A 14,994-nucleotide genomic window follows, 5' to 3' on the forward strand; every position below is an offset into this window, starting at 1 on the left:
TGGATCACAACTTCATTATTTTTTTCTTTTTTTCTCTCTTTTTTTTAGAATATTCACTACTTTTTCTTGCTTCAAGAATCATTTTTATGATTTTTCAGATCCTCAGTAACATGTCTTTTTTTTCATCATTCTTTCAAGAGCCAACATTCATGAACAACAAATTCAAAAGACATATGCACTGTTTAAGCATACATTTAGAAAATAAAAGTATTGCCACCATATCAAAATGATTAATCTGTTATAAAATTCAGAATTCATGCAATTCTTCTCTTTTTCAATTAAGAACATTTTTTATTTAAGAAAGGTGATGGATTCATAGGACATTCATAACTTTAAGGTATAGAGACTAAGGCACTAATGATCATAAGACACAAACATAGATAAACATAAGCATGAAAATTCGAAAAACAAGAAAATAAAGAACAAGGAAATTAAAGAACGGGTCCACCTTAGTGATGGCGGCTTGTTCTTCCTCTTGAAGATCTTATGGAGTGTTTGGGCTCCTCAATGTCTCTTCCTTGTCTTTGTTGCTCCTCTCTCATGATTCTTTGATCTTCTCTAATTTCATTGAGGAGGATGGAATGTTCTTGGTGCTCCACCCTTAGTTGTCCCATGTTGGAACTCAATTCTCCTAGGGAGGTGTTGATTTGCTCCCAATAGTTTTGTGGAGGAAATTGCATCCCTTGAGGTATCTCAGGGATTTCATGATGAGTGGGATCTCTTGTTTGCTCCATCCTTTTCTTAGTGATGGGCTTGTCCTCATCAATGAGGATGCCTCCCTCTATGTCAATTCCAACTGAATAACAGAGGTGACAAATGAGATGAGAAAAGGCTAACCTTGCCAAGGTAGAGGACTTGTCCCCCACCTTATAAAGTTCTTGGGCTATAACCTCATGAACTTCTACTTCCTCTCCAATCATGATGCTATGAATCATGATGGCCCAGTCTATAGTAACTTCGGACCGGTTGCTAGTGGGAATGATTGAGCGTTGGATAAACTCCAACCATCCCCTAGCCACGGGCTTGAGGTCATGCCTTCTCAGTTGAACCAGCTTTCCTCTTGAATCTCTCTTCCATTGAGCGCCCTCTTCACAAATGTCTATGATGACTTGGTCCAACCGTTGATCAAAGTTGACCCTTCTAGTGTAAGGGTGTTCATCTCCTTGCATCATGGGCAAGTTGAATGGTAACCTTACATTTTCCGGACTAAAATCTAAGTATTTTCCCCGAACCATTGTAAGCCAATTCTTTGGGTCCGGGTTCACACTTTGATCATGATTCTTGGTGATCCATGCATTGGCATAGAACTCTTGAACCATTAAGATTTCGACTTGTTGAATGGGGTTGGTAAGAACTTCCCAACCTCTTCTTCGAATCTCATGTCGGATCTCCGGATATTCACTCTTTTTGAGTTTGAAAGGGACCTCGGAGATCACCTTCTTCATGGCCACAACTTCATAGAAGTGGTCTTGATGCACCCTTGAGATGAATCTCTCCATCTCCCATGACTCGGAGGTGAAAGCTTTTGCCTTCCCTTTCCTCTTTCTAGAGGTTTCTCCGGCCTTAGGTGCCATAAATGGTTATGGAAAAAAAAAGCAATGCTTTTACCACACCAAACTTAGAAGTTTTGCTCGTCCTCGAGCAAAAGAAGAAAGAAGAGAGTAGAAGAAGAAGAAATAGAGGAGATGGAGATAGCTTTGTGGTTCTGCCAAGGGGGAGAAGTAGTGTTTAGGGTGTGTGAGAATGAAGAGGTGAAGATGGGTTTATATAGAAGCGGACAGGGAGTGTATGGTTCGGCCATTATGGGTGGGTTTGGGAGGGAAAGTGGTTTGAATTTGAATGGTAAGGTAGGTGTGGGTTTTATAAAGGATGGATGTGAGTGGTGAAGAGAATAGTGGGATTTGATAGGTGAGGGGTTTTTGGGGAAGAGTGGTTGAGGTGATTGGTGAATGGGTGAAGAAGAAGAGAGAGGGTGGTGGGGTAGGTGGGGATCCTGTGGGGTCCACAGATCCTGAGGTGTTAAGGAAAATTCATCCCTGCACCAAGTGGCAAGCAAAAATGCTCTTTATACCAATTCTGGCGTTAAACGCCAGGTGGTGGACAAAATTGTGATCCTCTTTATATTTGCATGAGATTTATTTAATGGCTATTGGCTATGTGTGGACACAACTCCGTTCAACTTAACCAGCAAGTGTACTGGGTCATCCAAGTAATACCTTACGTGAGTAAGGGTCGATCCCACAGAGATTGTTGGTATGAAGCAAGCTATGGTCACCTTGTAAATCTCAGTTAGGCAGATTAAATGGTTTTGGGTTTCGAAAATTAATAATAAAAGGAAAATAAAAAGGGATAGAAATACTTATGTAAATTAATAGTGGGAATTTCAGATAGGCGTATGGAGATGCTGTGCTCCTCTTGAATCTCTACTTTCTCATTGCTTTCATCCAGTCCTTCTTACTCCTTTCCATGGCAAGCTGTATGTAGGGCATCACCGTTGTCAATGGCTACATCCCATCCTCTCAGTGAAAATGGTCCTATGCTCTGTCACAGCACGGCTAATCATCTGTCGGTTCTCAATCAGGTTGGAATAGAATCCCTTGATTCTTTTGCGTTTGTCATCACGCCCAGCCTTCAGGAGTTTGAAGCTCGTCACAGTCATTCAATCCCAGAATCCTACTCGGAATACCATAGACAAGGTTTAGACTTTCCGGATCCTCATGAATGCCGCCATCTATCTAACTTATACCACGAAGATTCTGTTGGGGAATCTAAGAGATATGCGCCCGGCCTAAGGTAGAATGGAAGTGGTTGTCAATCACGCACGTTCATAGGTGAGAATGATGATGATTGTCACGGATCATCACATTCATCAAAGTGTTGTGCAACGTATATCTTAGAATAAGAATAAAAGAGAATTGAATAGAAAGTAATAATAATTGTATTGAAACTTTGAGGTACAGCAGAGCTCCACACCCTTAATCTATGGTGTGCAGAAACTCCACTGTTGAAAATACATAAGTGAAAGGTTCAGGCATGGCCGAATGGCCAGCCCCCTAAAACGTGATCACAGGATTCAAAACACAATCCAGGATGAGATTATAATAGTAAAAAGTTCTATTTATAATAAACTAGCTCCTAGGGTTTACATGAGTAAGTAATTGATGCATAAATCCACTTTCGGGGCCCACTTGGTGTATGTTTGGGCTGAGCTTGATCTATCCACGAGCTGAGGCTTTTATTGGAGTTGAACTTCAAGTTATGACGTGTTTTGGGCGTTCAACTCCGGATCATGACGTGTTTCTGGCGTTTAACTCCAGACAGCAGCATGTACTTGTCGTTCAACGCCAAGTTACGTCATCAAATTCCAAATAAAGTATGGACTATTATATATTGCTGGAAAGCTCTGGATGTCTACTTTCCAACGCCGTTGAGATCGCGCCATTCGGAGTTATGTAGCTCCAGAAAATCTATTTTGAGTGCAGGGAGGTCAGATTCCAACAGCATCAGCAGTCCTTTTGTCAGCCTTCTTTCAGAGTTTTGCTCAAGTCCCTCAATTTCAGGCAGAAATTACTTGAAATCACAGAAAAACACACAAACTCATAGTAAAGTCCAGAAATGTGAATTTAACATAAAAACTAATGAAAACATCCCTAAAAGTAGCTTGAACTTACTAAAAACTACCTAAAAACAATGCCAAAAAGCGTATAAATTATCCGCTCATCACAACATCAAACTTAAATTGTTGCTTGTCCCCAAGCAACTGAAAATCAAATAGGATAAAAAGAATAGAATATACTATAAATTCCAAAATATCAATGAATATTAATTATAATTAGATGAGCGGGACTTGTAGCTTTTTGCTTCTGAACAGTTTTGGCATCTCACTTTTTCCTTTGAAGTTTAGAATGATTGGCTTCTCTAGGAACTTAGAATTTTGGATAGTGTTATTGACTTTCCTAGTTAAGCATGTTGATTCTTGAACATAGCTACTTATGAGTCTTGGCTGTGGCCCTAAGCATTTTGTTTTCCAGTATTACCACCGGATACATAAATGCCACAGACACATAACTGGGTGAACCTTTTCAGATTGTGACTCAGCTTCGCTAGAGTCCCCAGTTAGTGGTGTCCAGAGCTCTTAAGCACACTCTTTTGCTTTGGATCACGACTTTAACCACTCAGTCTCAAGCTTTTCATTTGGACCTGCATGACACAAGCACATGGTTAGGGACAGCTTGATTTAGCCGCTTAGGCCTGGATTTTATTTCCTTGGGCCCTCCTATCCATTGATGCTCAAAGCCTTGGATCCTTTTTACCCTTGCCTTTTGGTTTTAAGGGCTATTGGCTTTTTCTACTTGCTTTTTCTTTTTCTTTCTTTTTTTTTCGCCATTTTTTTTCGCAAGCTTCTTCTTTTTCACTGCTTTTTCTTGCTTCAAGAATCAATTTCATGATTTTTCAGATCATCAATAACATTTCTCTTTGTTCATCATTCTTTCAAGAGCCAACAATTTTAACATTCATAAACAACAAGATCAAAAGACATATGCACTGTTCAAGCATTCATTCAGAAAACAAAAGTATTGTCACCGCATCAATATAATTAAACTAAATTCAAGGATAAATTCGAAATTCATGTACTTCTTGTTATTTTGAATTAAAACATTTTTTCATTTAAGAGAGGTGAAGGATTCATGGAATTATTCATAACTTTAAGACATAGTTACTAACTACTAATGATCATGAAGTAGAGACACAAAACATAGATAAACACAGCATAAAAACTGAAAAGCAGAAAGAAATAAGAACAAGGAATGAATCCACCTTAGTGGCGTCTTCTTCTTGAAGGACCAACAATGTCCTTAAGCTCTTCTATATCCCTTCCTTGCCTTTGTTGCTCCTCCCTCATTGCTCTTTGATCTTCTCTTATTTCTTGGAGAATGATGGAGTGCTCATGATGTTCCACCCTTAATTGTTCAACATTGTAGCTCAAACCTTCTAAGGAAGTGTTGAGTTGTTCCCAATAGTTGTTGGGAGGAAAGTGCATCCTTTGAGGCATCTCAGGGATTTCTTGATGATGAGCTTCCTCATGCATCTCGTGAGAACCGTAGAGGGTCTCTCTTGCTTGCTCCATCCTCTTCTTGGTGATGGGCTTATCCTCTTCAATGGAGATGTCTCCTTCTATGATAACTCCAGCTGAGTAACATAGATGGCAAATAAGGTGAGGAAAAGCTAGCCTTGCCGTGTTGGAGGGCTTATCAGCTATTTTGTAGATTTCATTGGAGATTACCTCATGAACTTCTACTTCCTCTCCAATCATGATGCTATGAATCATGATGGCCCGATCCACAGTAACTTCAGATCGGTTGCTAGTAGGAATGATGGAGCGTTGAATGAACTCCAACCATCTTCTAGCCACAGGCTTGAGGTCCAGTCTTCTTAGTTGAACTGGCTTGCTTTTGGAGTCTCTCTTCCATTGAGCTCCTTCCACACATATGTCCATAAGGACTTGGTCCAACCTTTGATTAAAGTTGACCCTTCTAGTGTAGGGGCGTTCATCTCCTTGCATCATGGGCAAGTGAAACGCCAACCTCACATTTTCCGGACTAAAATCTAAGTATTTCCCCCGAACCATTGTGAGATAATTCTTTGGATTCGGGTTCATACTTTGATCATGGTTCCTAGTGATCCATGCATTGGCATAGAACTCTTGAACCATTAAGATTCGACTTGTTGAATGGGGTTGGTTAGGACTTCCCAACCTCTTCTTCGGATTTCATGTCGGATCTCCGGATACTCATTTTTCTTGAGCTTGAAAGGGACCTCAGGGATCACCTTCTTCTTTGCCACAACATCATAGAAGTGGTCTTGATGGCTCTTGGAGATGAATCTTTCCATCTCCCATGACTCGGAGGTGGAAGCTTTTGTCTTCCCTTTTCCTTTTCTAGAGGATACTCCGGCCTTAGGTGCCATTGATGGTAATGGAAAAACAAAAAAGCTTATGCTTTTACCACACCAAACTTAAAATATTGCTCGCCCTCGAGCAATAGAAGAAAGAAGAGAATATGGTAGAGAGGGATAGATGTAGGTTCGGCCAAGGTGAAGAAGAGGGGGTTGTTTTGTGTGAAAATGAAGTAGACTGGAAGGGTATATATAGGGAGAAGGGAGAGTGAAGTTTTGGCCATTTAGGGTGGGATTGGGTGGGAAAATGTTTTTGAATTTTGAAGGTAAGTGGGGTTTATGGGGAAGAGTGGATGGATGTGAGTGGTGAAGGGGGTGATTGGGAAGAGGAATTGAGGTGATTGGTGAAGAGTGTTGGGAAGTGTGACATGGGGAAGAGTAATCACAAAAACTAGGATTAGGAGGTAAGGTGGGAATATGGTAGGTGGGGATCCTGTGGGGTCCACAGATCCTGAGGTGATCCTGTGGGGTCCACAGATCCTGAGGTGTCAAGGAATTTCATCCCTGCACCAAATAGGCATGTAAATTGCCTTTGCACACCATTCTGGCGTTTAAACGCCGTGTGGTGCACATTCTGGGCGTTCAACGCCCATGTAAAGCATGTTTCTGGCGTTGAACGCCAGTTTCATGCTTGTTACTGGCGTTCAGCGCCAGCTTTTCTTCTCTAGGCACATTCCTGGCGTTCAGCGCCAGAATGTTGCTTGTTTTTGGCGTTCAGCTCCAGAATGATGCTCTGTTCTGGCGTTGAACGCCAGCCAGATGCATCTTACTGGTGTTGAACGCCAGCCTGTGCTTCCTCCAGGGTGTGATTTTTTTCTTCTGCTGTTTTTGATTCTGTTTTTAATTTTTATGATTTTTTTGTGACTCCTCATGATCATGTACCTAATAAAACACAAAATAACAATAAAATAGAATAAAATGAAATTAGATAAATAAAATTGGGTTGCCTCCCAACAAGCGCTTCTTTAATGTCAATAGCTTGACAGTGGCTCTCATGGAGCCACAAGGTGATCAGGTCAATGTTGTATAGTCCCAACACCAAACTTAGAGTTTGGATATGGGGTCTTAACACCAAACTTAGAGTTTGGTTGTGGCCTCACAACACAAAACTTAGAGTTTGACTGTGTGGGCTCTTCTTGACTCTGAACTGAGAGAAGCTCTTCATGCTTACTCTCTTTTGTCACAGAGGAATGGTCATGTGCCTTAAACATAAGGTAGTCCCCATTCAATTGAAGGACTAACTCACCTCTGTTGACATCTATCACAGCTCCTGCTGTGGCTAGGAAAGGTCTTCCAAGGATGATACAATCATCCTCTTCCTTCCTAGTGTCTAAGATTATGAAATCAGCAGGGATGTAAAGGCCTTCTACCTTTACTAACACGTCCTCTACTATTCCATAAGCTTGTCTCAATGACTTGTCTGCCAATTGTAATGAGAACAAGGCAGGTTGTACCTCAATGATCCCCAGCTTCTCCATTACAGAGAGTGGCATAAGATTTATCCCTGACCCCAGATCACATAGAGCTTTTTCAAAGGTCATGGTGCCTATGGTACAAGGAATTAAGAACTTGCCAGGATCTTGTTTCTTTTGAGGTAGAATTTGCTGAATCCAGGTATCTAGTTCATTAATGAGCAAGGGAGGTTCACTTTCCCAAGTCTCATTACCAAACAACTTGGCATTCAGCTTCATGATAGCTCCTAAATATTGAGCAACTTGCTCTCCAGTTACATCTTCATCCTCTTCTGAGGAAGAATAGTCTTCAGAGCTCATGAATGGTAGAAGGAGATTTAATGGAATCTCTATGGTCTCTATATGAGCCTCAGATTCCTTTGGATCCTTAATAGGAAACTCCTTCTTGCTTGAGGGACGTCCCAAGAGGTCTTCCTCACTAGGATTTTCGTCCTCCTCTTCCCTTGTGCATTCGGCCATATTGATTATATCAATGGCCTTGCACTCTCCTTTTGGATTCTCTTCTGTATTGCTTGGGAGAATATTGGGAGGAGTTTCAATGACTTTCTTACTCAGCTGGCCCACTTGTGCCTCCAGATTTCTGATGGAGGATCTTGTTTCACTCATGAAACTGAAAGTGGCCTTTGACAGATCAGAGACTACATTGGCTAAATTAGAAGTGTTTTGTTCAGAATTCTCTGTCTGTTGCTGAGAAGATGATGGAAAAGGCTTGCTATTGCCTAGCCTATTGCGTCCACCATTGTTAAAGCCTTGTTGAGGCTTTTGTTGATCCTTCCATGAGAAATTTGGATGATTTCTCCATGATGAGTTATAGGTGTTTCCATAAGGTTCACCCATATAATTAACCTCTGCCATGGCAGGGTTCTCAGGATTATAAGCTTCTTCAGAAGCTGCCTCCTTAGTACTGTTGGATGCATGTTGCCATCCATTCAGACTTTGAGAGATCATGTTGACTTGCTGAGTCAACACTTTGTTCTGAGCCAATATGGCATTCAGAGCATCAATTTCAAGAACTCCTTTCTTCTGAGCTATCCCATTATTCACGAAATTCCTCTCAGAAGTGTACATGAATTGGTTGTTTGCAACCATGTCAATGAGTTCTTGAGCCTCTTCAGGCGTTTTCTTTAGGTGAATAGATCCACCTACAGAATGGTCCAATGACATTTTCGAAAATTCAGATAGACCATAATAGAATATATCTAATATGGTCCATTCTGAAAACATGTCAGATGGACATCTTTTGGTCAGCTGCTTGTATCTTTCCCAAGCTTCATAGAGGGATTCACCATCTTTTTGCTTGAAGGTTTGAACATCCACTCTCAACTTGCTCAGCTTTTGAGGAGGAAAGAATTTATCCAAGAAGGCAGTGACCAGCTTATCCCATGAGTCCAGGCTATCCTTAGGTTGTGAATCCAACCATATTCTAGCTCTGTCTCTTACAGCAAAAGGGAAAAGCATGAGTTTGTAGACTTCAGGATCAACTCCATTCGTCTTTACAGTCTCACAGATCTGCAAGAACTCAGTTAAAAACTGATAAAGATCTTCAGATGGAAGTCCATAAAACTTGCAGTTTTGTTGCATTAAAGCAACTAGCTGAGGCTTAAGCTCAAAATTATTGGCTCTAATGGCAGGAATGGAGATGCTTCTTCCATCAAACTTGGACGTTGGCTTTGTGAAGTCACCAAGCATTCTCCTTGCATTATTATTATTTTCGGCTGCCATCTCCTTCTCTTGTTCAAATGTTTCTAAAAGGTTACCTTTAGATTGTTGTAACTTAGCTTCTCTTAATTTTCTCTTTAGAGTCCTTTCAGGTTCTGGATCAATTTCAACAAGAGTGCCTTTTTCCTTGTTCCTGCTCATATGAAAGAGAAGAAAACAAGAAAAGAAAGAGGAATTCTCTATGTCACAGTATAGAGATCCCTTTATGTTAGTAGAAAAAGAAAGGGGGGAAGAGTGAAGAAGAATGGTTCGGATTTTTAGATGAAGAGAGGTGAAGAGAAGTGTTAGTAAATAAATAGTAAAATAGAAGAAGAAAAGAGAAAAAGAATTTCGAAAATAATTTTGAAAAAGGGATTAGCAATTTTCGAAAATTAGAGATAAGATGTAATTGAAATTAAAATTTAAAACAATTAATTAATTAAAAAGAATTTTTAAAAAAGAGAGAGATATTTTCGAAAATTGAAGAGGGAAAAGTAGTTAGGTGGTTTTAAAAAAGATAAGAAACAAACAAAAAGTCAAATAGTTAGTTGAAAAAGATATTAAAATCAAATTTGAAAAAGATAAGAAGATAAGAAGTTAGATAAGATATTTTGAAATCAAATTTTGAAAAAGATAAAATTTTGAGAAGGATAAGATAAAAAGATAAGATAAAAATTTTAATAAAAAGATATTTTGAAAAAGATTTAATTTTTAAAATGACTTAACTAACAAGAAACTACAAGATAAGATTCTAGAATTTAAAGATTGAACATTTCTTAACAAGAAAGTAACAAACTTCAAATTTTTGAATCAATCACATTAATTGTTAGCATATTTTCGAAAATTTGATATAAAGATAAGAAAAAGATTTTGAAAAATATTTTGAAAAAGGTTTTTGAAATTTTCGAAAAAAAAGAAAAATTGAAAAAGTTATGATTTTTGAAAAAGATTTTTGAAAAGATAAGATTTTTAAAATTGAAAATTTGACTTGACTTGTAAGAAACAACTAATTTTGAAAATTTTTGACTAAGTCAACTCAAATTTTCGAAAATTTGGAGGGAAATAAGGAAAAGATATTTTTTTGATTTTTGAATTTTTAATTATGAGAGAGAAAAACAACAAAAATACTCAATGCATGAAATTTTTAGATCAAAACAATGAATGCATGCAAGAATGCTATGAATGTCAAGATGAACACCAAGAACACTTTGAATATCATGATGAACATCAAGAACATATTTTTGAAAATTTTTTTTTTGAAGCAAAGAAAACATGCAAGACACCAAACTTAGAAATCTTTAATGCATGGACTCTAACAAACAAAAAATGCATATGAAAAACAACAAACAACACAGAACAAGAAATCATCAAGATCAAACAAGAGGACTTATCAAGAACAACTTGAAGATCATGAAGAACACTATGAATGCATGAAATTTTCGAAAAATGCAAGAAAAATTTTTAAGGCATGCAATTGACACCAAACAAGTTGACTCAAGACTCAAATAGGAAACACAAAATATTTTTGATTTTTATGATTTTCTAATTTTTTTTTGAATTTTTATTAATTTTTTCGAAAATAAAGTTAGGAAAAACGAAAAAGAAAAGAAAAATTTTGAAAAAAGATTTTTGAAAAGAAAATTAACTAATCTGAGCAACAAGATGAACCGTCAGTTGTCCATACTCGAACAATCCCCGGCAACGGCGCCAAAAACTTGGTGGACGAAATTGTGATCCTCTTTGTATTTGCATGAGATTTATTTAATGGCTATTGGCTATGTGTGGACACAACTCCGTTCAACTTAACCAGCAAGTGTACTGGGTCATCCAAGTAATACCTTACGTGAGTAAGGGTCGATCCCACAGAGATTGTTGGTATGAAGCAAGCTATGGTCACCTTGTAAATCTCAGTTAGGCAGATTAAATGGTTTTGGGTTTCGAAAATTAATAATAAAAGGAAAATAAAAAGGGATAGAAATACTTATGTAAATTAATAGTGGGAATTTCAGATAGGCGTATGGAGATGCTGTGCTCCTCTTGAATCTCTACTTTCTCATTGCTTTCATCAAGTCCTTCTTACTCCTTTCCATGGCAAGCTGTATGTAGGGCATCACCGTTGTCAATGGCTACATCCCATCCTCTCAGTGAAAATGGTCCTATGCTCTGTCACAGCACGGCTAATCATCTGTCGGTTCTCAATCAGGTTGGAATAGAATCCATTGATTCTTTTGCGTTTGTCATCACGCCCAGCCTTCAGGAGTTTGAAGCTCGTCACAGTCATTCAATCCCAGAATCCTACTCGGAATACCATAGACAAGGTTTAGACTTTCCGGATCCTCATGAATGCCGCCATCTATCTAACTTATACCACGAAGATTCTGTTGGGGAATCTAAGAGATATGCGCCCGGCCTAAGGTAGAACGGAAGTGGTTGTCAATCACGCACGTTCATAGGTGAGAATGATGATGATTGTCACGGATCATCACATTCATCAAAGTGTTGTGCAACGTATATCTTGGAATAAGAACAAAAGAGAATTGAATAGACAGTAATAATAATTGTATTGAAACTTTGAGGTACAGTAGAGCTCCACACCCTTAATCTATGGTGTGCAGAAACTCCACTGTTGAAAATACATAAGTGAAAGGTTCAGGCATGGCTGAATGGCCAGCCCCCTAAAACGTGATCACAGGATTCAAAATACAATCCAGGATGAGATTATGATAGTAAAAAGTTCTATTTATAATAAACTAGCTCCTAGGGTTTACATGAGTAAGTAATTGATGCATAAATCCACTTTCGGGGCCCACTTGGTGTATGTTTGGGCTGAGCTTGATCTATCCACGAGCTGAGGCTTTTATTGGAGTTGAACTTCAAGTTATGACGTGTTTTGGGCGTTCAACTCCGGATCATGACGTGTTTCTGGCGTTTAACTCCAGACAGCAGCATGTACTTGTCGTTCAACGCCAAGTTACGTCGTCAAATTCCGAATAAAGTATGGACTATTATATATTGCTGGAAAGCTCTGAATGTCGACTTTCCAACGCCGTTGAGAGCGCGCCATTTTGAGTTCTGTAGCACTAGAAAATCTATTTCGAGTGCAGGAAGGTCAGATTCCAACAGCATCAGCAGTCCTTTTGTCAGCCTTCTTTCAGAGTTTTGCTCAAGTCCCTCAATTTCAGCCAGAAATTACCTGAAATCACAGAAAAACACACAAACTCATAGTAAAGTCCAGAAATGTGAATTTAACATAAAAACTAATGAAAACATCCCTAAAAGTAGCTTGAACTTACTAAAAACTACCTAAAAACAATGCCAAAAAGCGTATAAATTATCCGCTCATCACCGGGCTGGTGCCCATTTCTGGCGTTTAACGCCAGCTTCTTGCCCTTTCCTGGCATTTAACGCCAGTCTGGTGCCCCTTTCTGGCGTTAAACGCCCAGAATGGTGCCAGACTGGGCGTTAAACGCCCATTTGCTACCCTTACTGGCGTTAAACGCCAGCAAGATCTTCCTCCAGGGTGTGCTGTTTTTCTTTCTATTTTTCATTCTATTTTTGCTTTTTCAATTGATTTTTTGACTTCCCATGATCATCAACCTACAGAAAAACATGAAATAACAAAGGAAAATAGATTAAATATAACATTGGGTTGCCTCCCAACAAGCGTTTCTTTAATGTCAGTAGCTTGACAGAGGGCTCTCATGGAGCCTCATGGATACTCAGAGCAATGTTGGAACCTCCCAACACCAAACTTAGAGTTTGAATGTGGGGGTTCAACACCAAACTTAGAATTTGGTTGTGGCCTCCCAACACCAAACTTAGAGTTTGACTGTGGGGGCTCTGTTTGACTCTGTTTTGAGAGAAGCTCTTCATGCTTCCTCTCCATGGTGACAGAGGGATATCCTTGAGCCCTAAACACAAAAGATTCTTCATTCACTTGAATGATCAATTCTCCTCTGTCCACATCAATCACAGCCTTTGCTGTGGCTAGGAAGGGTCTGCCAAGGATGATGGATTCATCCATGCACTTCCCAGTCTCTAGGACTATAAAATCAGCAGGGATGTAATGGTCTTCAATCTTTACCAGAACATCCTCTACAAGCCCATAGGCTTGTTTTCTTGAATTTTCTGCCATCTCTAGTGAGATTCTTACAGCTTGCACCTCAAAGATCCCTAGCTTCTCCATTACAGAGAGAGGCATGAGGTTTATGCTTGACCCTAGGTCACACAGAGCCTTCTTAAAGGTCATGTTGCCTATGGTACAAGGTATTGAAAACTTCCCAGGATCTTGTCTCTTTTGAGGTAATTTCTTCCTAGACAAGTCATCCAGTTCTTTGGTGAGCAAAGGAGGTTCATTTTTCCAAGTCTCATTACCAAATAACTTGTCATTTAGCTTCATGATTGCTCCAAGGTACTTAGCAACTTGCTCTTCAGTGACATATTCATCCTCTTCAGAGGAAGAATACTCATCAGAGCTCATGAATGACAGAAGTAAATCCAATGGAATCTCTATGGTCTCAGTGTGAGCCTCAGATTCCCATGGTTCCTCATTAGGGAACTCATTGGAGGCTAGTGGACGTCCATCGAGGTCTTCCTCAGTGGTGCTCACTGCCTCTTTCTCTTCTCCAAATTCGGCCATGTTGATGACCTTGCACTCTCCTTTTGGATTCTCTTCTGTATTGCTTGGAAGAGTACTAGGAGGGAGTTCAGTAACTTTCTTACTCAGCTGACCCACTTGTGCCTCCAAATTCCTAATGGAGGACCTTGTTTCAGTCATGAAACTTTGAGTGGTTTTGATTAGATCAGAGACCATGGTTGCTAAGTCAGAGTGGCTCTGCTTAGAATTCTCTGTCTGTTGCTGAGAAGATGATGGAAAAGGCTGCCATTGCTAAACCTGTTTCTTCCACCATTATTGTTGTTGAAACCTTGTTGAGGTCTCTGTTGATCCTTCCATGAGAGATTTGGATAATTTTTCCATGAAGGATTATAGGTGTTTCCATAGGGTTCTCCCATGTAATTCACCTCTTCCATTGAAGGATTCTCAGGATCATAAGCTTCTTCTTCAGATGAAGCGTCCTTAGTACTGCCTGGTGTAGCTTGCATTCTAGACAGACTTTGAGAGATCATATTGACTTGCTGAGTCAATATTTTGTTCTGAGCCAATATGGAATTCAGAGTATCAATCTCAAGAACTCCTTTCTTCTGATTCGTCCCATTGTTCACAGGATTCCTTTTAGAAGTGTACATGAATTGATTATTTGCAACCATTTCAATGAGTTCTTGAGCTTCTGTAGGCGTCTTCTTCAGATGAAGAGATCCTCCAGCAGAACTATCCAATGACATCTTGGACAGTTCAGACAGACCATCATAGAAGATACCTATGATGCTCCATTCAGAAAGCATGTCAGAAGGACACTTTCTGATCAATTGTTTGTATCTTTCCCAAGCTTCATAGAGGGATTCACCTTCCTTCTGTCTGAAGGTTTGGACTTCCACTCTAAGCTTACTCAATTTTTGAGGTGGAAAGAACTTTGCCAAGAAGGCATTGACTAGCTTTTCCCAAGAGTTCAGGCTTTCTTTAGGTTGTGAGTCCAACCATATCCTAGCTCTGTCTCTTACATCAAAAGGGAATAGCATAAGTCTGTAGACTTCAGGGTCAACCCCATTGGTCTTGACAGTGTCACAGATTTGCAAGAATTCAGCTAAAAACTGATGAGGATCTTCCGATGGAAGTCAATGGAACTTGCAATTCTGTTGCATTAGAGAAACTAATTGAGGCTTAAGCTCAAAGTTGTTTGCTCCAATGGCAGGGATAGAGATGCTTCTCCCATAGAAGTTGGGAGTAGGTGCAGTAAAGTCACCCAGCACC

The 14,994-nt window shown here is 39.5% G+C and overlaps 1 non-coding gene across 1 annotated transcript; it reads left to right on the top strand.

Annotated features, from left to right (window-relative positions):
• The first annotated feature begins 14,522 nt into the window (after positions 1-14,522).
• Positions 14,523-14,630, top strand: LOC130938031 (small nucleolar RNA R71). Its single transcript, XR_009069214.1, has one exon. It is a non-coding gene; the product is annotated as a small nucleolar RNA R71 (small nucleolar RNA).
• The last annotated feature ends 364 nt before the right edge of the window (positions 14,631-14,994 follow it).

Source organism: Arachis stenosperma, chromosome 6, assembly GCF_014773155.1.
Source record: "Arachis stenosperma cultivar V10309 chromosome 6, arast.V10309.gnm1.PFL2, whole genome shotgun sequence".
NCBI lineage: Eukaryota > Viridiplantae > Streptophyta > Magnoliopsida > Fabales > Fabaceae > Arachis > Arachis stenosperma.